At 35.8% G+C, this 26,352-nt stretch overlaps 1 long non-coding RNA gene across 1 annotated transcript in view; it reads right to left on the bottom strand.

The window, feature by feature from the left end:
• LOC119252701 (uncharacterized) overlaps positions 1–26,352 on the bottom strand; it is a 245,229-nt gene that overhangs the window by 47,069 nt on the left and 171,808 nt on the right. Inside the window, exon 4 of the long non-coding RNA XR_005126892.2 lies at positions 20,816–20,955. This is a non-coding gene — a long non-coding RNA (uncharacterized LOC119252701). The remainder of the gene's footprint in view (positions 1–20,815; positions 20,956–26,352) is intronic.

Here is a 26,352-nt window from a genome sequence, read left to right as displayed (position 1 = left end):
GAGGCCAAATTGAATATAAAACAAGTCACAGTATTTTGTAGAACAATTTAGTATTACCTTATAAAGGTAAAAATTCATATAATCTATGTCCAACATTTCCACTTACAGTAAAAATCCTAGAGAATCAACTACAGATTAGTATCTGGGGAGATATATATCTATATATATATATGAATATATATGGTTGTATATATACAATACTTTTTTGATAATGGCAAAATGCTAAAAACAGAATTAAATGCTTTTCAATAGGTACATAAAAATAGTTGTTTATTCGACAAAATATTATACAGTGATGAAAAATGAATTAACTGTAGCTATACTCAATAATATAGGTAAATCTTAGTAACATGGAGCTAAAGCAAAATCAGAATTTTTCACATGTCATCAGCATTTTATAAAATCTCTGGACAAGTAAAACAAATTGTACATATATATATATATCTGCAATCATATAGCACCTAAGGATGGGCATATGTTTTAAGAAATGCATCATTAGGTGATTTTATCATTGTGTGGCCATCATAAAGTATAATTAAACAAACCTAAATGATCTAACCTACTCCCCACTTAGGCAAGAAGGTATAGCCTATTGGGACCATTGTTGTATATGCATAAACAAAGCGTGACTCTGTGTGTGTATAAATATATATGTGATAAAGGCTATTTTTAGAAAGAAGAAAAGATAAATATAAAAGTCAGCTCAGTGGCCACATCATAACTGATGGTAAGACAGGCACTTGAGATAGGAGAAAAATTTATAGGTATATGCAAGTTAATTTCAAGTGCCTTCCTTGAGTTTAGTAGTAATTTCATGAGTATTCATTATTTCATTAATAAATAAATATAAAAAAAGAAGGAAGGAAAGACATTTGGAATGCACCAAAGAAGGGGAAATAAAAGAAACAAGAGTAAGAGGAAAAAAAGGAGAAGGAAAGAAAATCAACAAAGAAAAAGGACTCCAGAATGATAGATATGGAAATGTCTATGAAACATGCTCCAATTTTCACAATCTTCTGATTCCTAGTTCAGCCCTCTCTCTACCCTCCCACAATTTGTTGTGAATAAAAGAATAACTCCTTAATCAAATCTTCATATTTTTATATTGGTCACAACCTACTAGCTCAGGACTAAGCAAATGGTATATTCTCAAAAATTATAAGGAAAATTAAGACAATTGGACACAAAAGATACATAGACAATGCAGATGGAACTCAGAAATCTGTCTTCCAATTTAGAAATCCCCTTCCCAACATTTCTAACATTCTACTTCTGCTTGAATATATTCAGTAATTAGGAAATCACTGTTTTCAGCTAGCTTGCTCCATTATCAAATAACTGGAATTGCTAGAAAGGTTTTCCTTATAAATATCTCCATTTGATGACTGTAAGTACTGGGTCATCTCTGTAGGACAGTGAAAAATAAATCTACCCCCTATCTCAGGAAACAGCCTTTTCAAGTATTAAATCCATGCAACATGTCTTTCTTCCAAGATAAGATAGTAGAGTTTTCTAACATAGTTCCCAGACACTTCCCTCCCTGGCACCTTCTCATCCAGTGCTGTCCAGAACTAAAACATTCTCTTTAAAGCAGAGTCCCCAGAAATGAGCTCCTTTCTCCACATGAGACATGACCAGTGCAGAGTAAAAGGAACTTAACATACTTGTCTTTAATCTGAAGTCAATACTTTTAAATTTACCCTGTGTAAAGAAGTTGACTTTGGACCTATGAAGCAAAAAAACAGTTTAAGGACTGAAGAAAAGCAAACTTTCCTTTTCTCAGGCAAATTGGTCCACAGACATAATAAAAAGAACAAATTCTACATCCGCAACACATGTTAGAGACCATTAAAAGTCTTCATGTGTGTCATCACACTTCGCCTTTGTAGCACTCTCATGGGTTAGTATCTTCATTTTTCAGATGAGAAAGCCAAAATCATGGAATAAGAGCCTGGACCTGACCCGGAACTCAAGGATCCTCACCCTCGAGTGTAGCACTCCTTCCACAGTATCAAGCTGCCTCAAACAATCATTAAATGACTGGTCTTCCTCTAAATAACAAAGTGGGAAACAAATATCACAACACAGACCTAAATACATTATTGACTTTAAAATCAATAGGAAAAAGACTGGCAATCCAATAGAACAATGGACAGTGAATTCAACTGGCAGATTCACAGAAAAAAGAAACACATATGGGCAATAAACATATTTTAAAATGCTCAATTTGACCCATAGTTTTAGAATGCAAATTAAAACATCAGTAGACTATCACTTTTGGCCAACTAAATGGGCAAAAATTAAGAAAAAACTGATCATTTACAGTGCTGGTGGGATTGTGGGACTAACAGACTCAGACTGAATAAATTAATGCACTATAAATGTAAGTGCATCTTGGTACAATTTTTGAAGCACAATCTGAGGACATTTGCCCTGTGAGCCAGCAAATCCACTCTTAAGGTGATATCCTCAAGATTTATATAACTGTGCAAAAATATTTATCCAAGGGTTTTTATTGCTGTAGTATTTAAATTAGAAAGTATATGCATACCTTCTAAGTATCTGTCTAAGGGATTATTAAATTAAAAACAGTGTATCTACATAGTAGAGCTATTGAAAAGATGAGATAAGTCCATTTTTAGTCCATGAAAATATATCCGTGGTATATTAAGTAATTAAAGAAGATTGCAGGACAATAGTTCATATGATTTCACTTATAAAAGAACAAAATTCATATATGTGGTCATTTATTTGTGTAACTATATTGTACAGATTATAAATATTCATACATATGTTTACGCAATAAAAAGTTTTGAAGGACACAATGCATAGAAAACTATCAACAATGCTATTTCTGAAGAATGGAATTCCATAGAATGAAAGATGGGGAATAACAGGAGATTTTTATGTCTCTGTCTTCTTGGATAATATACCACATTAAGAATGGGTCTGGAATATTGCACAATGTCCAAAATTTTATAAGAGGGGCCTCCCTGGTGGCACAAAGGGTTAAGACACAGCACTTTGAAACTATGCCCAGCCACTGAAGCACAAGTTCGATCCCCAGGCCGGGAGGTGGCCCCCATGGTGCAGTAACCCTCTCCTGTCTTGCCTGCTGCTCCCTGCAGCAATGTATTTCAGTAGCTCTGCCTGCTCTGCACCCCACTCTGTCTCTGGTGAATCCTCTCACCACCCTGCATCTCTGGCCTGCACCCCTGACCTGCACCCCAGCTTCTGTATGCATAAATAAATGTCTTTTTAAAAAAAGTTTATAAGATGTGCTATACAATGGAGTTTCCTTTTGCACCAAAAAATCATCAATCCTGTCACTTTTCAATTGCAAAATAACTACTTTGTGTCAGGCATTACACTAAACATTGTACGTATCTTGTTTAAAATATTCTGCACATTGAAAGACAAATCAATTATTATTAAAATCCATGCTTACAATGAAAGTATGGTCTAAACCTCCGAAATTATGATCCTTTGACTAAACCAAGCTAGAGGGGATGCACATTTCTAGCAGCTGAAACTCTTTATGACCTATTTCTAAAAAAGAAATCAAAATAGCAAAAATTTAGATTTTAAAGGATTTCAAGATGTATGAAGTTTCAAGTTCACAATCAATGGGATAGGAGAGCTGTACATTAAGATTATGGTTTCTTTGTCATTGAGGTCAAAATTTGACCTCATGTTTCTAATGTCTTAGAAGCATCACATATTTTAGAGTTCATGTCACCATTTTCAAAGGGGGCTATGGCATCCTCATGAGATTTTCTGCAAAAAAAGGAAATTTCCCTACAGGATTAATTTATCTTTCCATCAATCACCTTCTAGAATAATGCAAGGGACTTTAGATTCTAGAACACAATCAAGGCGAAGATTGTATATATCAATTGTTGATTTAAACTACCACAGATGAGATAACTTGGGACGGGGAGGGTGGAGTGAGAGAATTTGAAATCATATGTCTCAGCTATTCATTTTTCTTTAAAAAGAAAAATGGAAGTTGATACCATACGAAAGCTCTCTTCAAATATTTAGAAACTGTCACCTGAAAGCAGAGTTAAATTCACTCTGCTTTTCCAAAGGAGAGAATTAAAAGCAATGGATGACAGAGAAAGATCAATTTTAGTTTAATACATGAATGACATTTTCATAAAATTTTCCAAGAAAAGGTGATTTCTCATCTCTTAAAATTTAAGCTTAGTCAGAATGGCTACTTGGTAGAATGCTACAATAGACATTTATGAATTGAATAATTCTTCAAATTACTTGACCTCTATGCTTCCTAGCTTTATATTTAGCTTGTTCATGTTCTCTTTTACAACTTGTTTTGTTATTCAATATAGCAAAACATGAGAAAGCTATGTCTATAGCAATTTAAAAATCATAGAGAAAAGTTAACATGACTTACTGCTTATTTTGTGCCAGGTATTATTTGAAGAACTTATGCATTGACTTATTTAACTTACAAAAATGAAAGTCTTTCCTAAGATGATCTCCATTATACAGATGAGGAAGCTGGTGTACAGAGAGGTTAAGGAATTTAACCAAGATCACACAGCTACTAAAAGGATGAATCAGGGTTCAAATTTAGTCTATCTAGTTCCAAAGTCTATCATCCTAACTCTATACTAATGATTAAGAGTAACACACTGGTTAACAACAACTGAATATTTCACTACTCTGATTTACATAGATTAAATTTCCTTTGAAATTGTATCATAGGAAAAAGTCAGATGAATTTTTATCCAAATAGACTAAAAATTCAAATTCTATTCTATTTGCCAGATCACTAATAACATTTGTACAATCCCACATAAACAGAATGACTGTCACTTCCAATGTTAAAAAAGCAATCTCTCCCACATTTGGGTTAGAATTGAAAGGGCAAAAGCATGAATCCAAGTCTCCAAAAATCTGAATATATCTGGTCTCCGTCCTGCCACCAACTCATTGTAAGATATTGGGTGAGCAACTAGGCCAATAAAGTCTCCAAAGCATTCATTTAACCCTAAAAGACCCCATAAAGCTTTTAATTGAACATTATTTGCATGATACGTATTTATGACTTTTGTTTTCTTAGGACATTCATACTTATTATAATACCACTCTCTTCTGAGCTGGTCAGAAATATGTAGTTCCCCTTCCTCATGATTCATCCTTCTCTCATGATCCATCAAGTTTTTCCCCTAGAGATCTTAGCTAGAAGTTTTATTTTCCATAAAGAAAAAAAGATTAATTCACAGAGGTGATTATATTAACCAGGAATAACATGATGCATAGTTAGCAAAATCATTTTTAAAGTCCAAAAGGAACTAGATAAAAGTAATTGACTATATAATCTCATAAACAACTTGGCAGTTGCACCACATTACCAAAATTTTATTGAATCCATCGACGAGACATTATTTCTCACTAGTATTTCTGTCTTTCTAACAAATTCTACTTTCTATTTTTCTGGCATACAAGCATCTCTTATAACTAACAAGTAATTGAAAATTTATCATATCAGATCACATTAAACCAAACAAGAATGAGATAAAAGGTGTAAAAATATATTTAATTTCTTATAAATGTTATATTGTCTGTAGTTATTTACAACAAACTTTTTTACACAAATTATTAGATCCCCATTATAAAAATGCATAAACTGATATAGAGGTTAAGGAATAGTTCACAATATTACTTACTGTAATATAGAAATAAATGAAAAATCAGGCCCTAGGAAAATATAAATTAAGATAGAATACCAAGGGCCTCTCTGGTGGTGCAGGCGGTTGAGCGCAGTGCCATGAAGCTGTCCGCAGCTTCTGCAGCGTAGGTTCAATCACGGTGGCCAGGGAGAAACCCACATGCTGCAGCAGACCTCTCCTGTCTCTCCTGCTGCTCCCCTCAGCAGTGTATTTCAGTTGTCTGCCTGTTCTGCTCCCCACTCTGTCTCTGGTGAATCCTCCCACCCTCACACACATGTGGCCTGTACCCCAGTTCTTGTATAAATAAATAAATCTTAAAAAAAAAAATAGAATAGCAAGACCAAGGAATGTTATAGTTGCATACATGTTGTATGCTGTCATTAAAGCTGAGCTAAAATGTTGTTGCCAAGTACCTGGGTAACTTCTAACAAATGGAGAAACAAAGTCCGATACATGATTTTTGTAGGCATATAAAAAAAAAAGAATTCAAAGCAGAATTTCTCACAGGCCTTAAACAGAGACAATCAGGGATATAATAAACAATGTTGAATAATATTTGTTTTCAGTAATATCTCTACATCTATGAATTAATGGGATTTTTAAGACCTTTTTTTTCTTTTGTATAGTATAACTCAGTATAAATGGAGGACAGCATGTAAACTCATAACTTAGTGAAAATACTTTTGCAGAGTATAAGGGTAGGGAAGGGAGCTGTGGGTTGAAGTTGAAGCAAGTTGGTCTCCTCCCTCTTATGCCCACACTAACCTTTTTAAATATATTTACCAAACCTTAATGGCCATTCATGAGAAGAAAATCTGTCAAGTCAGGACCCTAACACAATCCTTACAACCCAAGCAATGCACAGAAGTGTCTGGGAGAATAAGTCTTATGGTCTCCACAACTGTCCCAGATCAACTGTCAAACTCAAACCCTCCCCACATGATGTTGTGGTCAGGATAAATGATCCTTTACCCCTAATGATAGTTTACTTCATATCCATGTCATTTCTTTCATTGTAATAAGATCAGGGGTCTTCTTGACTATACAAGATAGTCTTAAGTAGCCTTTGATTTATTTGGCTGACTCACTTATTCTTGTGATCTGCAGAACATGAACATTTCTCTTTGGAATCTTGTCTTCCTAAGTGGCTTGTGTTCTTCTGAATCATTGTCTGACATTTTATTTTTATGTACAAACCCTTATATATTTCTCTCTCCACTACAATTTTCTTTCTTACAATTATTATTCAATGTTGTCCAACCTTTCACATTATCTTTTTGAATGTTCTATCTCTCATTTATTTCCACCATTCTTCTCAACTAATATTCCCTACCTGAGCCTCATTAAAACAATTTTTTTCAAAGTCTGTATCACTTCACTGTTTGTGATTATTAATTTGGTTGTTATCCAAATTTGAGTGTAAGATTTCTTTTGAATCAATATATGACATTATTATGTCCTCAACTCATAGAGAACTTCAATATTTAATATAATGTTTGTTTCCAGACCACCCTTTCAAGAGATTTCACTCTTGGTTATCATTTCAATAGATAAGAATTCACACAGGTACTTGCCAGGGCAGAAATGGTATCTTGGCCTGGGTCCATCAAGCAGTATTCCCAGCATCTTTTCAGAACTACTCATGCCCCATCTGCTCATTGCCTGGTTGTAAAACATACTGAAACGATTTCTCACATGTTAACATTTCTGAAATGAGGTATTTTATTTGATGGAACATCAACTATAACATTTATTTTTTAAATCTGTTATTACACTTTCAATGAAATTCATATTAATAGCATCTTAGAATCCAGGAAATACAATACTGGGACTTAAGTCATTTGGCGAGTTAATAGGACAGTTATGTTTTGCAGTCTATCCTGGTGTTTGACAAATAAATCATACCATCTGCATAAAAAAGAAACTTCTTTAAATTTCTTTAAGGTGGAGGACCATGCTTCCAAACAATCCAAAATTCTAATAATAATAAATAACTTTGAAATATAATAAAAGGAGAGCAGAACAAAGATGTGCTTCATGTCCTATGAATTGTTTTACAATTTGCAGACCATTTATACCTGCATAGAATAGTGATATGATTTTAAGAAATGGGCTTGTACAGCAATTAGTATACTGCAAATGCATATCAATTTTGTGACATTTAACTATGACCCAACTGGAAAGCCAATGCCTTCTTAATAAATTTGTGATTACTATGAACTTTCTTATAAGGCAATGAAAAATTTCACAGTGGCAGTCAGGCAGTTATTCTTCAACTTGTGTGTGCCACAAATACAATACTGATCGAGAAATTTAAAAATTATTTAAAGAAGAATTTTTCACTAAATGTAGGTGGAGATGTCAAATAAAATATGTAGCATAAGGAATATAAAATATTTCCTTTTAAAAGATGAGAGAATTTAAATCTGAACCACTCAAATGATATCTTGCACATAGAATTTGACAAAGGAGTCCTTCAAAAGACTGAACAATTTTGATAGCCAAAAAATAAATTTACATTGTACTTTTTACATTCAATGTATATTTTTGTGGTAGACATAATAGATATACCGATTATGTATTTAAATTATTAAAAATGTAAAGTTTGAACTGCCTTTAAAATATGTCATCCTAGTTAAGAATCATGATGATGTATATTTTACTAATTCAAACTGAATGAGACAGCACAGCTGAAATAAAACTTGGGAGTCAATTTATATCTTATGGTATATGATTTAAGGAAGGAAGTGCTATTACTAACTAAATATAATAAGAACAAACAGTTATCATTTACCAAATATTAGGTACCATGTTAAACATTTTGCATATATTAATTTATAAAAGTAGTTTATTATTCCCATTTTCATAGGTGGTAAAACTAAAGTTTAGAGAGGATATTGCTTAAGGAGTTAATACCTGACTGAAAATAAAGTTTTAGACCCAAAGGATCTGACTCTACATCCTGTCCCTTGACCACTAAGTTATGGAGAAAATGAGGCATTTATGTGAGGCAAGCTTCATGTGTAAAGTCCCTCAAGTTTGTTCTCTCCATAAATTCAAGGTGAATAGAAAACTATTTCACCTTTAAGAGTGGTTCTCCAATTTGCACACATGAAGCTCTTTTTTGTTTAGAGAATATGTAAGTAACCCCCAAACTAAAACTTTTTCTCTCACTGGATTTAATTCAAAGATATAATAACTAACATGATTAAATATCTCAATGGTCTCACATATTGCAATTTAGAATGTCATATGGTTACAGTTCTTAATTCTACTATAAGTGCCCTTCTCTTTCAGGTTAACTGCATGACCAATTAAATACTATGCACAAAGGCAAGGTGACTCTGGCAGGAAACATGCAATTATGTAGTTTCCAAGTAGTAATTATCTAAAATTAATTGCTGTTTTATGGAGTTTTGATCATACAAAACAATATTTACAATTGCAATTCAATTCCAAGATATCTTCTTCCTCTCCTTAGCTATCTAACTATCTGTTCAGTAATGCCGTCTCATGTTTGGGAAACATATATGCCTTATGGTACAGTTAAATGAGTGTTTCATTAATTCCAAAGGGAATTATTTGAGCAGGAAAGATATGCAATAGTGTGGAAGAAATAACATTGCAGAACCCAAGGGAACTTAGGAAAAAATTACTGGCCTTCCTCATGTCCAGTAGGGTCAACATTTCTGACTTTCATTATAAAGTCTAATGTTGTTATTGGTATAACCTCATCAAGAAAATTACAGGTTCATTTTCCATGCTTTTCTTCGACCCTCCATCCTCTGCCATCAAAAGATAAGAGATCTAAGATCCTGTCCTGTTTAAACAATGAGTCAACTCAGCCATTTTTTAAGTCTCTCAGGATAGATTTGCCTGCGTTCCCTTTTTCCCACTAAAACAGAAACTTTTGAAAGTGAAGGCTGGGGCTTATTATCAAAGATCCTTTGTAGTTACTAAGCACAGGAAATTTGTGTCTCCGATGCCTATCACATATTTAATAAGAATATATAATTACTGCAAATGGTTCCCTGCTTGAAACCAATGACCATTTCTATCACATATCTCTTTGATATAACCATTTGTGATGAAAACACCACCCAGGAGCATTTACAGAACACTGGTGACAGAGAACCAGGATAAATGTGCAGTCAAATAATGCTTGTCTGGATCTCTTACATTCTTTGCTGTAAGAGTGATGGTATTAACACTGAGAGACATGAAAAGATAGTTAAGCTTATGATAACTTTCACTTCAAACCCCACATACCTCGGTGATATATGGTTTTCATACTCTAGAAAAAAAAGTCTTCCTTTAGCATGATGAGATTGGGTCTAATCTAATTGATAAACTTTTTGGTATTAATGTTTCACTGTTGAAACTGTATAAGATCAAAATTTCCTCCTGCTCTTCAAAGGGTTGTGTCTATTCTGAAGCAAATGAAAAGTTTTTATCATTATTCTTTGGGGAAATATTATTTTACTGATACTTAATCCTCTCTCAAACTCATCTCTCCCCACTGTCCCTCAGTTTTCTTCAGTTAATGTATTTCTATTTATTCTCCCTTGTCTCCTATCTCCACATCCTCTAACTCCCTTCTGCTATAGAATTTAAATGGAAGGAGATAACACCACCAAACTGAACCTCAGAGCAGAGGGCTGACAGACCTGTCACAGCTCACTAGTGAGACCATCAAGCATCTTGGAATCTAAAGAATGAATGGAAATCCAGTTACATTTTTTATGAGTCATTGCTTTTGACCATGAAATAAATATCCCCCAAATGACATGAAAGAAATGGATATCTGTATAAATAAAAGTGTCATGCATCATTGCTTCCAAGGTATCACTTTGGTGAAGGTATAGGTGGTATATGGTAAACATTAGGTTAAGAGTCAATAGATATTTATGAGCAGGCATTTCTAATTCCCAATTATTGTGGTGAGTGAATGGACAAGATAACAATATAAAATAACTATCCATAATAAGGTATAATGAAATTTGTATGGACAGTAGTCTACAAAACAATAAAAAACAAGGATAACAAAGATTCTTCACAGAGCTTTTAATCCTCAAATTTTACAATGTAATTTTTTTATTATTGTTTATTGAGATAATGAGAGTTGCTGAAGTCTTTTACCTCAGAAATGAAACTTTACAAACGTTTGACAACACATATCCACATTTCCAGAAATGTAATAAAGTGATTATTATATGTCCCATTTTTCTCTTATAAACATCCTTTCCAACTGTTGGGTTAGTAGTATCTTGAGGATCTGTGACTAATTCCAGAACCATTAATGTGTGGTCCCTGAGTCAAAATTACTTTTCAGTTCCAAGTTTCTAGGGAGAAAGGCTTAGCTGACCCAGTATCACCACATTAACGAAACACAATCTCTCAGAATTCCCTTGTTCTTGCACAACAAAAATCCCTATTTTATTCTCCAGAGTGGCTTTACTAAAACATCTTGAATTTTGACAAACTAGAAAATTTCCTAAATAGATTTTTAAAGGTCTATCTAGAGCAGACTACATATTTTCAGTGGAAAGAGATGAAGGGTAAATGGACAAACAGATCAACTGACTGGTTAACTAATTAACATAAGGTTTTTGGGGGGTTTTGGGGTTTTTTTTAAAGATTTATTTATTCATTTTACACAAGAACTGGGGTACAGGCCAAATGCGCGAGAGGGTGAGAGGATTCACCAGAGACAGAGCGGGGAACAGAACAGGCAGACTGACGAAATACACTGCTGAGGGAAGGAGCAGGCACGACAGAAGAGGTCTGCCGCACCATGTGGGACCCTCGCCGGCCAGCAGGGATCAAACCAGTGCTGCAGAGGCTGCGGACAGCTTCACAGTGTGGCCCTCAACCTCCTGCGCCACCAGGGGAGGCCCTCAACATATGGTTTTTGCCCCTTCTTCCCAGTAAAAATAATTCAGCTCTAGGGATTTAATATAGTCTCGGTAATCACTTTCAAAATAAGGTCAAGAAAATTACATTAGTTTAAAAAATTATATTTTCTTTTTTTAATTATTTTTTATTTTTTATACCATTGTTCATTTTTTAACAATATTTGCTTCTCCCTACCCCCTCAAGTGTAGTCCATAGAGTTTCCTTCACCAATACACCAGTGCACCATCACCTCAGTCCCCTGTGCTCTTCCCTCCCTCCCTCTGATCCCTCTCCCGACTCCTCCCCTGCAGTATGTCTCTGATTTATAATCGTCTGTTTTTTGCTTTGTTGTGGTTTGTACTGTTATTATTTTTTTTACACTGATGTCTTATTTGGTTCCCTTATATTCCTGCTATAAGTGAAACCATCCTATATTTTTCTTTTTCCTTCTGGATTATTTCACTGAGCATAATTCCTTCTAGCTACCTCCATGTTGCTGCGAATGGCATGAGTTTATCTTTTTTATTGCTGAATAATATTCCATTGTGTATATAGACCACATCTTCTTGATCCAGTCATCCATTTTTGGGCATTTGGGTTGTTTCCAGGTTTTACCTACTGTAAATAGTGCTTGCAATAAACATAGGGGTACAGGTGGTCTTTTGAATCAATGTTTTTGTGTTTTTTGGGTAGATCCCTAGGAGTGGAATTGCCGGCTCATATGGTAGCTCCATTTTTAGTAGACTGAGGAACCTCCAGACAGCTTTCCATAGTGGTTGGACCAGTTTGCACTCCCACTAGCAATGTAGGAGAGTTCCTTTTTCACCACATCCTTACCAACATTTGTTGTTGCTTATTTTTTCGATATGTGCCATTTTTACTATACCCCTACCTCTCACCATGCACAAAAATCAACTCAAAATGCATAAGAGAACTGGACATAAGACCTGAAACCATAAAATATATAGAAGAAAATATAGGTAAAACACTTAAAGACTCAGTAACATCTTAAAAGACTCATCACACGAAGCAAAGATAGTCAAGGAAAAAATAAACACCTCGGATTACATCAAATTGAAAAGCTTCTCTATAGCAAAAGAGACATTAACCAAAACAGAGAGACACCCCACTGATTGGGAAAAAAATCCTTGCACTCCATACAACTGATAAGGGACTGATCACAAGATATACAAAGAACATCCAGTCAAGAAATGGGCAGAAGAACTTAAAAGACATTTCTCCAAAAAGGAAATGCAAAGGGCCAACAGGTATATGAAAAAATGTTCAACATTGCTTATAGTCAGGGAAATGCAAATCAAAACCACATTGAGATACCATAAATTATATTTTCTTCAAACACAAGTGTCAACATTGCCATCTCAACCACCCGAATACTCATCAAACCTTACCAGTGTTTGATTTCTTTTGCCCCAACTCAAAGACAAAGTTTGCATGAAAACAAGTCCAAAATGCTAAGTAAAATATTACACATTTCTCTGAGGTCTCTTGTCTGATTTATTTGAACTGTTTAACACAGCATCCAGGGTTTTGCTTTCTATATTTTCCCTCATAAATGTTCTAATTAATATTCTGTCCTGGGTAGTACAATTTCATAAACCAACCCCGAAAGAGAGAAAGAGATCTGCTCTTTTCCCTGAAATCTCAAGCATGCAATCAACATCCACTTTATAAGAATGAGGATGTTAATAAAAGAAACCACAAAATTATGTTCCCCACTGGGAGCAATACACTGCCTGTCAAAGTTATTTGACAAATGAAGAACCAAAGGGTAGTTGGTCTCCAGTGCTACAGGATAGTTGTGAAGAGAGTCATGTGAAAGGGAAATTCCCACACCCAACTGTTTAACAGAGTTATCTGGAGGGGTATGAAAATGTAAAAAATCTGACTGCTCTCAGGACACATTGACCCAAATTCTCAAGAGGTTAGCCCAGAAAGACACATTTGCAGTAGCTGTTCAGTGATTCTAATGACCTACCAGTTAGGGATCTCATTCAACTGGGGCAGTAGTTCTCAAAGTATGGTCCTTAACAACATCATCATTAAAAATGCATTTAATTGGGCCCCATCTCAGGCCTTCCGAATCAGAAATTCTGGAGATAAGATCCAACAAGCCACCTGAGCTTTAGCAAGGTGTTTAGGTGGCTCAGGTAGAGTTAAAGTTTAAGAACCTTAATCTAGGGAATTTGTAATGCGCAAAGGTCAAAAAATCCCAAAGGATTTCATACGTATCTGGTCCTTTTGCAATTTAGAGAAAACTTAAGAGCAACTAATTTAAATTTCTAGGGTTTCTGACAGCAATTATTAATAGAGGGAGCAAACAGAGTATAGGATTGAACTAGATATGGCTATGAAGAGAACACACCTAAAGCCACATTGACACAGATTCTAAATTCCACATCCAACAATATAGGCAATCCTGCATGTGAGAATGTATTGAACATGACTAACTCATAGTGTCCGGAGCCGTCCGGAGCTTGCGCCGTGTTGCGTATGCGTGCCATGAGTTAAGTTTCGCTTTACAGTTTCGCTTTCGGAGAACCACAGGTTTTTCCCGTAAATCACATGAGACTGGGAGGTACGGGGGGAGGAGCTACCAGGATATAAGAGGAGAACGTGGGAGAGAGAGAGAGAGAAGAAAAGAGATTTAAGAGGAGAACCACGAGAGAGGAGAGTGCTGCGAGAGGAGCAGCGAGAAGTCCAGGGAAGTAAGAAAGACAGGGAAAAGAAAGACATGGAAAAGTAAGAGAAAGAAAGGGAACAATAAAGAAGCATGCACTAACGTCAAGTTGTCTCAAGCCCCTCATTTCAATCCTCAGCCCTTCTCTTTTCGTGCCTACGAATCCCGCGGGTCGGGACACATAGAATTTGTTTCCCGATCTTTGCCAAGACATTTGAAAAACTTTCAGCATTATCTGCTGTTAACTAATTTATTGTTTCATTTATGTAATTGCTTTTGGCCCTCTAAATAACAAAAAAGAACTTTTTTATAATTCTTATATTTGTCCTTTGCACTTCCTTTTGTTACTGCAAGAATTGCACATCTATCTTCCTTCCTAAATGGCACTTCATTCTCTGACCCTAATTTGAATATTTTTTCTAAGAATCTGTGACTTCAGAGCAATATTTTTCAACTTACCTTAATTTTCATAACTCTTTCTAAAGATGCATTTCTAAAACACTTTTCCTAATCTCATGCTATATCACAGATATATCAATACTATATAGTTATACATGTGCTATGTGTTTTGTACATAAAAGGAGTAAGAGGGCTCACCCCCCCGCCCCCGGTGGTGCAGCGAGTTGAGCGCAAGGCTGTGAAGCTGTCCGCAGCCTCTGCAGTGCGGGTTCAATTCCCAGCCAGCCAGGGAGAAACCCACATGGCACGGCAGACCTCTCCTGACTCACCGCTGCTCCCCTCAGCAGTGTATTTCAGTCAGTCTGCTCCCCGCTCTGTCTATGGTGAATTCTCTCACCTTCCCGCGCCTCTGACCTGTACCCCAGTTCTTGTATAAATAAATAAATCTTTAAAAAAAAAAAGATTTATTAATAAAAAGGAGTAAGAATTTTTTCAATACTCCTATTCCACAACAACCCACCCCAAGTACTAATCTGCAACCTCTTATAGATGGTATCACCCTTGTTAAGAATATATCTTTTAACTATTTTGTAATGTATAAATAGCCCAAAATGTAAGTTCCCCCCTCTTTGCTTTGTTCACCTGAATATATAGCCCCTTTTCAGAAATAGTGTCAAACTTCATGGCTTATGTTTCTGTGTGCTCTTGGTTTCATTTGATTGTCCTATGTGTTCCTTTTATCTCTTTATATTTGTATCTTACAGAGGTGCCACCTCAAAACCTCTTGTGAAATATATCTACATAACCATAAAAAACTATACTATACCATTTAGAGTTATAAGTATTACTCTGTTCAGAAATACTAGATGTAGATGTTCCACTTATTTTCCTAAATCAAATTAAATCTGGACTAGAAATCAAATGAAAAACATTAGTCAGATAATTCAGCTTTAGTCATTTGAGGGGTACACCTACATTGAGCCTAGAGTAATACTGAACAATTGCAGAGGTAACTTGGTTTTAGTCCATCATATTTGCCATTGAGGAGCTTCATGGCCCTTATCCCCAAGGAACTTCAAGGGTGCCAGAACAGGTTTCTCCCTCTCTTCTCCTCCCCCTTCCTCCTACCACCCAAACATGCACAAAAAATACATACTCCAACTATTTCTACTAAAGGGTTGTGCTACTCTTCTGCTCCCTCGATTCTAGGAGCCACCTCCCCATTAACCCAGCTCCTCCTTCACTGAAAACAGTCTCGAAAAAAACAAAAACCTATTAGTGAATCCCCTCATGCAAGGCAAACCCAGGCATACATGACAGCCCTCTGGAGGTAGGAAAAGAATGCAGATACCTTCCTAGCACTGGGGCAAACCTAACAGCTTGTTTATTTCTCAGTTACTTTATCCTGCTATGTTAAAGCCTGAACTGTTGAAAGGGTAGACTAGAGCTGATTGAAAGGGACAATATTACACCCTGCATAACCCTCTCTGTTAGCCCAGCACTTGTTGAAAAAAAATTCTTGTTTCAGACTAACACAGTTCTATAGGACAAAAACAGACTTAGTTTCAGAGGGTTATGGGTTCTAATCTCAACACCACCACATAGAAGTCTACGTGACTTGTATAATTTTCGTGCCACCTGTAAATTGAGACTACTAAAATATATTGCAAAGGGTTTTTGTGGAAATTAAAAGAATATATGATTGATTCTATAATGGTAGGGTAAATAATAAAAAAATGGCATACTATGTTACCACAATATCAACCAAATCAAATAGGAGTCTTTTCATTCATTGTTGCAGAGCACCTGATCAGAGAAATATCAAGAAGTAATGAATGAATAATTTAACTATAAACATGTCCCTTCCATAAATAAAGAAGATAAAGAAGATAACATTTCATATAGCTTAAGCCATCCTGCTCTAAGGAGTTGTCAGAGAGGAAATCTGACTTAGAAAAAAAAGCAGAGAAATTCCTGAGTAAACAGTGACTGAAATGTGAACATGAACTAGTGAGGGTGGACAGTAAAGTAAAATTAATTATCTTGGAACCCACCTTCATTCCAATCAAGCTGTATCTGAGTGACTGGGTAGCTCTGATTTACTTCACTGGAGTGCAATATCCTATCAGCTGAGGACACTTGTCCACTGAAACCTTTTTTTTCATCAAAAATGTAATGTAGCAAGCTTAGAATTGGCTAACAAGAAAGCTAACTGTGAAATGTAAACAGGTATGAATTGATATTCATCAGTAGCATTTTCTAGGAAGTTCCCAACTTTTGACTTGCTGTATTGCCCTCTTATAACTGATTCAGTCAGCGGGGAATAATTAGCAGCCATGCCACACAGGAACAAAGTGTGCAGACTTGAGTTGATGTTGTGTTTAATGAGCCTATTTAAAAAGTTACAAATCACCCAGCTTCCCATCAACCTCCACTTAACACTTTTTCATGTAGAGTGTGGCAAAAATCAGAACCCATGCTGGTAGGGTAATTCAGGCTTGAAATTTGCCATTTGCCTACAGGCCAAGGGCCAAGGTATATAGCAAAGGAGGAAAGAAAACAGCTTTTCCTTATTTATTACATCTACAAGTACTACTGTGAGGCTAGTGGGAAATGAAGATGAAGAAAAACTGTCAGCTAGTCACTTTCTTTGATATCTTTGAAGATAAATATATGTAGGAATATCATCCTGACCATCAGATGACATGTAAGTTATTCCTTTTATATGACAAGAAGAACTTTTAAAAAGAGACTGCCCTATAAACATCCTACTAATGTGCGAAGTGATTTTTTTATCTTTGCTCAAGAAGTATTTATTGGGAAATATTTTCAAAATCCTCTTTCCTATGTCTATCTTTTCCCAGTGTCAGACAAAGCAAATTTCACATCTGTGCTCACAATTTGTTGCATGGAATGCTCTTTTAAAAAGTGTCATGAGTATGGCACAGTTAGGGTCTGGGAGAGGCAGAGGTGGTGTGTGAGTCATCCTGGGGCTGACTCTTAAGCAGCTCAGGCAAACTCCCTCTGGGAGACCTCCTACCTAAAGAACAGGAAAGGTTAGATTTCTTTGTCTTTACTTGTTCTTTCTGCTTTTTGCCTCCTCCTCCTCCCCCTGTTAAGCCTGTTACATGTCTAGTGCAAAAGCCACTCTCCTTTTCGAATCTTATTTTCAGGAAAAGTTTTTCTAATTAAAGTAAGCAGAGGAATCGAGATGTTTGAAAAATAACTCTGCTGATCCACCATTTCAATACCTGATTTGCCACGCCCACTCTACACAAGTATCCACCAGCCCCATTCCTTCATCACTACCTGACTGGTTGCTTCTTGACACTACTCTCTCTCCCCCACCTTATAGTCCTTTATGAAAACATTGTCAGATTTATGTTTTCAGAACACAAATCTTTACATTTCACTATTGCCCACTGTAGCGACTCAACCAAGAATGAGCCAGAATTCACCCGCTAATAGAAAGCCAACAATTTATTCCTGAAATATTAATGCAAATTTGTATACAGAGGTAAAAGACCCTGATATTTCAGCATTATAATGCCAATTTAGGACTTAAAGGTGCAATCATGCACATATTATCAATGTGATCACATTATCAATGTGATCCACATGCAATCTTATTTATTTATTTACTTATTTATTTATTCAATTATTCATTCATTTTTTTAAGATTTATTATATTTTTTAATTTATTTATACAAGCACTGGGTACAGTAAGAAGTGCGGGAGGGTGAGAGAATTCACCAGAGCCAGAGCGGGGAGCAGAGCAGGCAGAAGGACCAAAGTACACTGCTGAGGGGAGCAGCGGGCGACAGGAGAGGTCTGCACTCCATGTGGGACCCTCCTCCGGTGGCCGGGGAGCAGCCGGGGATCGAACTGGCTCTGCAGAGGCTGCAGGCAGCTTCGCAACCCAGCGCTCAACCTTTGAGCCACCAGGGGAGGCCCTCATTCATTTTTTTTTAACTGGGATAATACTGGGTTATCCCCATCAGGAATTAGCACCATAGTGCACCCATCACTAACCCACCCATATTCCACCAGCAAAGACCATTGTCTTCCATTCCTTCCTTCTTTGTTCTTGCCCTCCTCCAACCCCTCCCCACTTGGTGTTTCAGTTCTGTAGTCAGCTACAGAGGGTTAGCTTTTTACAATGCAATCTCCTCCCTTTATAATCTAAGAGCCACAGGTGATATTCTGAAAAGATGCATGGAGTTCTAAGTCTAGAAACCAGTTATCTCACAATACGGCTCATCTAAGAGCTCAATCTCTTGTACCACAGCCCCATCCAAATTCCATCACATCCTCTTTAACATAATCCTGCCCCTCTATGCAATCCACCAACTCCTTTCTCATGCAATCCGTTCCCTTGGAATATTTCCACTCCCAAACTCTATGTCCATTTTACATCCCTCATTCCTATCAGTTCTATATTATAACAACACTAAGATGTATTAGTCTGTGCTTTGCAACACAGCTATTCTTCAAACTGTTACAGAAACAGTATATGTATAAAGCTAAATGTGGATAAATTATCTGGAATATCTACATTGTACCTTCTTGTTGAAGCTCCTGTGAATTCTTCAGTCTACAGTGGTATTTCCCTTCTTAAAATTTTTGTAACAATTAATAAGAAAGATGATTTGTTTATGACTTATCTTGTAGGGGTCTCTATTTGTTTCATGTTTATTATTCATAATTCCTCAACTATGTTATAAATTCCTGGAGAGCAAGAGCTCTGTCTTTATGTCTATTTTATTTCCCACAGCACCTACCCAGTGCTGAGTACATTAATAGATGTTTGTTGACCTAGCACTTTATCTTGAGTAATCTATCTATATTACATGCTTTGGATCAGAAATAAATTTTATGACCCTAGGAACATGTTTTTAATATTATAGAATTGTAGTATTATTAAGGGAATTAGTCATAGTAATAATAGTTTAGAGGTAACTAACTTCATAGGCCACTGGATATCAACAAAAATAAATTGAAAATATAATTTACAATATGCATGCATGATTAAGTACCAGCAGGATAATAAAATGTGACAAAGGAGAAAGAGGTGGAAGAACAGTCACTATACCAGGAGAAAAAGAACAGCCAAATAGCACACTGTATTATAAAAGAAAATTTGTTGATAGACCTCCAATAATAGAATACTCCTAATACATTTTTACTAATAAAATGAAATCTTTTTTAATGTCTACCAAGAGTAAACAATAATTATTAAGTGCTCACTATATGTTAGATACTGTTTTAGGTGTTTTCCCTGCAGTAATATTTTCATAAGCCCTATGATTTAGGATTACTATCTCCATTTATCAGAAGAGAAAACTGAGGCACAAAGAGAATAACTATCTTGCCCAAAATCAAAAGGCTCATTACAGGGATTTGTTTTACTGGGATTTCTACCCAGGCAATCTCTATGCTGGTTAACTACTATGCTTGACAGTGTTTTCTACATATGTAGAGCTGGCATACAAGAAGTTTTTAGACAGTTTCCTTAATTTTTATAGTATCTTAACATATTTTCCTTTGAGAAGAAAGATGTTGAAAAATTTGAAATTAAAACTAGAGAAGATTCAAGTAGAGTCTGCTTACATATGCTAAAACCTAGTTTCTAAAAAAAATCAGTAACTGTCTTGAAAATCACTGGTGGTAAATAAATATGATAATGAATTTAAGAAGTGATAGAGTTTGGTCTTACCTGGGATATCTGAGTTTGAATTAAAACAGATCCAACAAACATTCATACCACCAGAGATTTTCCATTATCCCTATCGTAACACAATTCTAGAAATGTTTCTTTAATAATTTACTTTGCAGCTGTATCAAAAGCAATATTACTTTTCACTCTATGAAAACAGTATATGAAGGTTGAGTTAAATTTTACTCAAGTGTTTGGATTAGACTTTTCATGAAGCATATTGGAGGCTCATAATAAAATATGAAACATTTCAGTTTATGAAACATTTTTCTTACAACTTGGATAAAGTATAAAATTATTTGTATTCAATTTGCAAACTGAAATAGTCAGAATAAGCTAATGTTATGATGTGGTAACAAAATATAGTGATAAAAAAATAAACTTGTATTTTTGCCTTATACAACTTACCGAATTGTATCAACATCACATCCTCTCAAGTGAGGGGAAGAAAGGGATCTGCTCATGTTTGCCATCCAAGGATTTACACTGACAAAGAATGCACCATTTTATGACTCCATCTTCTCAATTAGGAGTTCAGCTTCATCAAGCTGGGGAAGAGAGAACAGAATCACACATCAACTCTTTAATATGCCCATAAGGAGTTGCACTTCATTAGCAAAACAAGTCACATGGTCATGCCCAGCATCAATGGAGAGTACACCAAAAGGAAAGAACTAGAATCTTAGAGCACAAGTGATGCCTTGCAGGCACTTTTATTTTCATCAATTTTTAAAAGCATATATTATGTTACATTAACTTATTGGTCTCAAAAGTTAATAAATCAGATATTTCCGTTTTTTTCAAATGTACTGTATGAATAATACAAAAGGGAAAGCTCAGTAATTTTATAAAATTTTGTATTGAAATGAATTGCTTTGGGGAGAAAACTCATTTATTCATTTCACAAATATTTGTTGAGTTTTTGTTAGTGTGGGGGCAATTTCTAAAAGCTAGGAGCAGTTTAAAATAAAAAAAGAAAGAAAAAAATCAAGCATCTGCCTCCAGAGACCTTAGAAAATAGGTCAGATAAGATGCCTACGTAAAGTAATCAAACATGATGTTTCACAGGCAAATGCCACAATAAGAGTCAAAAAAAAATTGCCATGTGTTTTCAGAGGTGACAGATCATGGAGTAACAATTTTAAAGTTGGAAAAGACCTGAGATTTTTTGGAGGATAGCATCTTTATTTTACATATGAAGAAAATGAAGCCTGAATAGATGCAAAATGGGCATTCTGAAATCATTCACAGGTGGGTGCTCAAGGAATAAAACTTATTTGTTACAGTGAATGTGAGGGGAAACAAATACAAAAACAAAGGAAGACATCTGGAAGTTTAAGGAGCACTAAAGAATATTTGGGAGATAACTCATTAAAATCACAATTTCATTTGTGTAATGGAAAAAGATTATTAATAGTTAAACTAACATACTTACAACTTAAAATCAGTACAAGAAAATGCTATTCTTAATGAAACCAGGTACCTTTAAAGAAATCCCCAAAATTGTTTTCATATAATTCATTTTATTATACTAGAAAACACTAGCCAAAATCTTTGAAAACTGGAACAGTGATTTAAATGCTTAGCCTAGTAACTTTTTTAAAAGCCAGAGAGGAAAAGAAAATCCAAGATTAAAATTACAGCAAGTTTATTAATTGCTGCTCAAAATGCCAAATTTACATATGTTAAAATAAATCTAAATGGCAGTACTGACCACTAAGCATTTTTAGACAAGTTTAGAAAAATTAATTATGTTCTTCATCTTTAAAGAAAACCAACTTAATATTCCAGGCATTTGCTTTTTTTTCAAAGATAATAAATTTGATTAAGCTTATATAAATTGCACTGTACTCAACAGTACAATAACTAAAAACACATGGAGAATGGGGTTAGACTTACTCATTGCATCACTTCCAAATTTAAACCTAATACCAAACCCATATGTTTGACTTACAGACTTTTCCTAGACTTCTTTTTTAAGCTGCCATTCATAAAAAGGTCAGCAGGTTCTCTTTTTAAAAAATAAATCTCTAATCACTATAAACTGTCACTGTATCCGACCAAAATTGTGATAAAAGACCAGAGGCTGATTGGAGTGCAGTAGCTCAAAGAGTTAGAATGAAACTGTAGATGGAAGAATTCAGACAGGGGCCAAGCAAGATCTATCCCAGTCCCCAACTGAAACAACCTATTTGACATTTAGTAGTCATAACCATCTGAGCATTTCTTAATTCACAGTGACTCTTAGCCATGAGCTCATTCTTTCCGAAATAGTGAAAAAGAAACCATGAAGCCATGGGTCTTAGGTTATCTCCTGAATCTTGCTGGTGATGTTTATAAGGCATCACTATTTATTCTCCTCAGCAATGGCTTTCAACTTTCCTGCTTCTGAACCCACCAAAGCAATGTAACATAACAGAAAGAGCAGAACCACTTCACCACTGGTTCTCCTGCAGGGAAGTAGGTGAATACAGACGTAGGAATATATCAAAATTTCAGGTTGCTCAGCCCTACAGAATTTGTTTCCATTCTCCCACTATGATCATCCACTAATGAGCACCACTATAAAACTTTGCAGTAAAACGCCCTGCCTAATCAAGTTTGTATTACAAGGCTGTTTAAGCTTCAATGAAATGGAACAATACCTGATGAAAGAGCCTGTGACAACTCTGTTGACAAGTGTGAACAGTGTGAGCTGCGGCAAACCTCCATCCTTGCAGGCCAGAATGTGGCCCTGTCTCCCCTAATCCTCTAGCAGTTAATTCATTTTGAACATACCCATCACTGCTATCTCCTTCATACACACCATATGTGGATACACACAAACTTCAGCGTTCATAATGCTTTAAAATTCTCGTACATAATCTTCAATGACCCTATATTGGTCCCATTTAAGAGATCATAAAAGAAATGTGCAAAGCATCAAGTCTGCCCACAGTTTCAGAACTGTAAGTGGCAACATGACGAGTCAAAATCACCATCTACCAGCCCACATCCCAAAGATTGCTTTTACTTATAGGGTAAAGAAGGAACACATCAGTGCCCCAGAGTTGAGACAAGTGCTTCCCATGTGGACCACGAATGTTGGTGCTGCCTCAAATTGGTCCCAGATCCCACTATGCTATATATACATATAAGTGACTGCTAAAAGCAAAGTGATAAATTTTGGTTTTATTCTTCACTACTCAACATAGGATAAAGTCTGACTCATCTCAACCAGCTGTCCAAGGCTCTCCATAATCCCATCTGAACAGTATTTGGAAGCTTATCTACCACAGTTCCCTACCTAACTGCAACTTGTAGTTCTGCCAACTGATTGGCTCACCATCCCCAGGGGCAAAATTTCACTTCTACATTCCATTCTATACTAGCCTTTTCTTTGACAGACCTTTCCAACAAAATTCCCACATGACCCACCCATTAATCATCTATTTTAGATGCCTTCGGTTGTACTTTATGTGACAAGCATGTCTTCTTTTTCTAGATTGGTACCAGCTATATAGAAAGTTATATCCAGGAGACAATTGAGATTATCAGATCCAAAGTCCTCACATAATAGAAAAGGAAAGTAAACCCATGACCACGCGATGTACACATCAATAACTACAAGGTTCATTCAAAATTACAGTTTTGCTTTACTATTCTAGCTATCTAATTCTATGTTAATTATCAGCTCTATATTTATTATGTCACTAGCCAAAAATTGGCAGTGTCTTCTCCCTCCTCAACTGTCTCACTATATAGTATCATCAATTTTGTTTTTCATATAACATTTATAATTATCATCAAAATATTTCTTACATTCCCTTGTTTACATTATTATTTTTTATCTCCCTAAAATTGTAGACTCTCAGGTCCAGAATGGCCAATGTTTTCTCTCTTGTTCACCACTATATCCCCAACAATACACACAGTGGCTACTCAGTAAATATTTATTGAGAATTTTATCTTAAATTAAAAATCTAATTTGAAAATACTGTCATTACTAAGAATAATAAAATATATACTCAACAACTTCAACATTCATATTCAGCATTCATGACCATTCAGAACCAAAAGAAGTTTTAATAATTTTAAAGGGATTTTTTTTTAGGATTTATTTATTTATTTATGCAAGCACTAGGTTACAGTCAGAAGCGAGAAGGGTGAGAGAATTCACCAGAGCCAGAGCGGAGAGCAGAGTAGGCAGACTGACGAAGTACACTGCTTCAGCAGGAGAGGTCTGCACGCCATGTGGGACCCTCACTGGTGGCCAGGGATCCAACCGGTGCTGCAGAGGCTGCGGGCAGCTTTGCAACCCAGCATTCAACCGCTGTGCCACAGGGGAGGCCCAAAAGGGATATTTTTGTTAATATAAATATTAACTTTCTATAACAAATATTTCCTCAAGCAACCGAACCTGAATCTGGAATTTGTGTGATTGGGAATACCTCTATTTTTTTTTTTATCTTTTTTTTTAAAGATTTATTTATTTATGCATACAAGAGCTGGGTACAGGTCAGAGATGCAGGGGGTGAGAGGATTCACCAGAGACAGAGTGGGGAACAGAACAGGCCGACTGGCTGAAATAACACTGCTGAGGGGAGCAGCAAGCAAGACAGGAGAGGTCTGCCTTGCCATGTGGGTTACTCCTTGGCCAACCGGGGATCGATCTCGTGCTGCAGAGGTTGCAGATTGCTTCATAGTGCGGTGCTTAACCCCTTGCGCCACCAGGGAGGCCCGATCGGGAATACCTTTAAATGTCTCTACACTGTTGTTTCTATGACCCATCCACCTCCATCATGTTATGCCACCATGAAAAGTTTTCCATATTTGCATAAAAGTCCTCAGAGGATCTCCAGCACTTTCTGAAGAGACTTCAAACTTCATGGGATAGGCATGTGGCTCTTCAACCTATTGCTCTTGTGTCTACTCTAGTCTTTCACAGGGAAGGGCCACACTCTCCCACAACTCTGTTCCTTGGCACATCCAGTCAACAATGTCTGCAGCAGCCCCTCCAACTCTTAACATTCACTCATCTTTCTGGTCTGACTCAAGGGTCACCTCCTTGGGAAGTCTTTTTTTAGAACCTTTATCTGAGTGGAGATCCCTCCTGAGCCCTCCTGGAACACTGGAGCACCTCTCTATCACAATTCTTTGCTTTAGGCTACTGAGACTTAAAACAAGGACAAATTATTTTACCTTTGTGTTCCCAACACCAGACATTTAAGTGATTTCTTAAAAATATTTATTAAATCAACATAAGTGTTTATATGTAAGGCACTCACACAGTGAAAATCTTCAGTAATCATTTTGAAAACAGGAGATCACTTAATACTTTCAGTTTCTGAAAGCTATATTTATGATTCTTAGCCAAAATAAAATAAAAACCCAGAAGGTAAAAATATACAGTTTATATTAGTGAAAATAGTATTAGTAGACAAATACTATGAAAAATGTTCACCCATGCTAGAAACCAAGTATTGCAAATTATAGCAATGTTGAAAACATTTTGCACACAAGACTGGCCAAAAATATTTAATGACAAAACCTAAGGTTTATTAGAGTGAAATTTTTACCTCTTTGACTATTTCTGCCACTGCAAATCAAACAAACTATTTTTGAGAATCCATGATTTTAAAAAACCTTGAAAGTCATCTAATTATTTGAATATCATTTAATATACATTTACATCAACTGGATAATATATTTGCAGCCCACATAACCAGCAAGGGATCATGCCAAAAACTGGTTTTTTTAATCCTGGAAATTCATAAGAAAAAGACAAAGAAGGCAACAGAAAAATATTTGAATAGGCATAACATAGTATTTTCCATTTCAAAGATTTCAAAGATAAAAAAATAAGTGGCCAACAGGCACTGAAACATGTTCAACTGATTAGTATTCAGGAACATGCAAGTAAAATCAAAACTAGCAATTATTTACACTCATTTAATTGGCAAAAA

Source organism: Talpa occidentalis, unplaced genomic scaffold (genome assembly GCF_014898055.3).
Source record: "Talpa occidentalis isolate TD23 unplaced genomic scaffold, MPIMG_talOcc4v2.1 talOcc4.2, whole genome shotgun sequence".
NCBI classification, from domain to species: domain Eukaryota; kingdom Metazoa; phylum Chordata; class Mammalia; order Eulipotyphla; family Talpidae; genus Talpa; species Talpa occidentalis.
This window is presented reverse-complemented; position numbering and strand designations above follow the sequence as displayed.